This window comes from Panulirus ornatus, chromosome 22 (assembly GCF_036320965.1).
Source record: "Panulirus ornatus isolate Po-2019 chromosome 22, ASM3632096v1, whole genome shotgun sequence".
In the NCBI taxonomy this organism is placed as follows: Eukaryota; Metazoa; Arthropoda; class Malacostraca; order Decapoda; family Palinuridae; genus Panulirus; species Panulirus ornatus.
In genome coordinates this window covers 18421869-18424338 of record NC_092245.1, presented here as the reverse complement: position 1 = coordinate 18424338, position 2470 = coordinate 18421869, and the positions used below count along the sequence as shown (strand labels likewise).

Here is a 2470-nt window from a genome sequence, read left to right as displayed (position 1 = left end):
AAGGGCAAATGAGAGTTGGGGTGAGAGAGTATCATTAAATTTTAGGGAGAATAAAAAGATGTTCTGGAAGGAGGTAAATAAAGTGCGTAAGACAAGGGAGCAAATAGGAACTTCAGTGAAGGGCGCAAATGGGGAGGTGATAACAAGTAGTGGTGATGTGAGAAGGAGATGGAGTGAGTATTTTGAAGGTTTGTTGAATGTGTTTGATGATAGAGTGGCAGATATAGGGTGTTTTGGTCGAGGTGGTGTGCAAAGTGAGAGGGTTAGGGAAAATGATTTGGTAAACAGAGAAGAGGTAGTGAAAGCTTTGCGGAAGATGAAAGCCAGCAAGGCAGCAGGTTTGGATGGTATTGCAGTGGAATTTATTAAAAAAGGGGGTGACTGTATTATTGACTGGTTGGTAAGGTTATTTAATGTATGTATGACTCATGGTGAGGTGCCTGAGGATTGGCAGAATGCGTGCATAGTGCCATTGTACAAAGGCAAAGGGGATAAGAGTGAGTGCTCAAATTACAGAGGTATAAGTTTGTTGAGTATTCCTGGTATATATATATATATATATATATATATATATATATATATATATATACTGATAAGCACAAGGAAAATGAAACATGATTATGGCATCTTAGGTTTCCCTCTTCCTTGTATATCAACTGAGTGTTCTAAGTCTTCTATCTCATTCTTGTTTCTCCCCCTGATGGTGTGATCATTACACAAAAGTCTACTTGGGAACTTATAGTATTTCATTTTCCTCATGGTTATCAGCAAATACGAGATCACATATACCACTGTGAACTATTGTATTTTTGGTACAATGGACATTGGTCTTGGTTATGCCATTGCAGCAGCCTTATGGGCACAAGACCATGCTCCAGGCAAGCGAATCATATGTGTTGAAGGAGATTCTGCTTTTGGTTTTAGTGGTATGGAAATGGAAACAATTTACCGCTACAAACTACCCATCTTAGTCATCATTGTAAACAATAATGGCATCTACAGTGGTTTGGACAAGGAATTGTTCAATGAAATAAGAGATGGAATGGATGCTGCTATTGCAACTCCACCAACATCACTTCTGCCAACTGTACACTATGAATGCATGGCTTCAATGTTCAGTGAAACTGGTTTCTTCTGTAAGTCTGTCCCTGAACTGCAAGAGGCAGTTAGTCAGGCTCTTGAAGAAGAAAACAAGCCTTCACTTATTAATGTGATGATCAACCCTGGAGCTCAACGCAAAGTTCAAGACTTTGACTGGCTGAAAAGCTCCATACTTTAAGTCAGAAGAATATGATGCATTTGCATTTCAAAATATCATGTGAATGCATAATTGTTTTGTATTTTTCCTTGTGTTCACAAACAAGGATTGACTGAATCCTTATTGGTTTTATACATAACTTTTTGGCTTTTGTGGGAAGGCAGCAGATTTATTTTAACTAAATTTGATAACATTATATTGTAAAGTATTTTTAGGGATTTATCCCTGGGGATAGGGGAGAAAGAATACTTCCCATGTATTCCTTGCATGTCGTAGAAGGCGACTAAAAGGGGAGGGAGCAGGTGGCTGGGAATCCTCCCCCTCATTTTTTTTAATTTTCCAAAAGAAGGAACAGAGAAGGGGGCCAGGTGAGGATATTCCCTTAAAGGTCCAGTCCTCTATTCTTAACGCTACCTCGCTAATGCGGGAAATGGCGAATAGTTTGAGAGAGAGAATATATATATATATATATATATATATATATATATATATATATATATCACAAAATCTTTTTCACTCCATCTTTCCACCTCCAATTTGGTCTCCCTCTTCTCCTCGTTCCCTCCACCTCTGACACATATATCCTCTTGGTCAATCTTTCCTCACTCATTCTCTCCATGTGACCAAACCATTTCAAAACACCCTCTTCTGCTCTCTCAACCACGCTCTTTTTATTTCCACACATCTCTCTTACCCTTACGTTACTTACTCGATCAAACCACCTCACACCACACATTGTCCTCAAACATCTCATTTCCAGCACATCCATCCTCCTGCGCACAACTCTATCCATAGTCCACGCCTCGCAGCCATACAACATTGTTGGAACCACTATTCCTTCAAACATACCCATTTTTGCTTTCCGAGATAATGTTCTCGACTTCCACACATTCTTCAAGGCTCCCAGAATTTTCGCCCCCTCCCCCACCCTATGATCCACTTCTGCTTCCATGGTTCCATCCCCTGCCAGATCCACTCCCAGATATCTAAAACACTTCACTTCCTCCAGTTTTTCTCCATTCAAACTCACCTCCCAATTGAATTGACCCTCAACCCTACTGTACCTAATAACCTTGCTCTTATTCACATTTACTCTTAACTTTCTTCTTTCACACACTTTACCAAACTCAGTCACCAGCTTCTGCAGTTTCTCACATGAATCAGCCACCAGCGCTGTATCATCAGCGAACAACAACTGACTCACTTCCCAAG

General features: G+C 40.1%; 1 pseudogene; it reads left to right on the top strand.

Moving 5' to 3' along the window:
- Positions 1–817: 817 nt before the first annotated feature.
- On the top strand, positions 818–1279 carry LOC139756639 (2-hydroxyacyl-CoA lyase 1 pseudogene; annotated as a pseudogene).
- The last annotated feature ends 1191 nt before the right edge of the window (positions 1280–2470 follow it).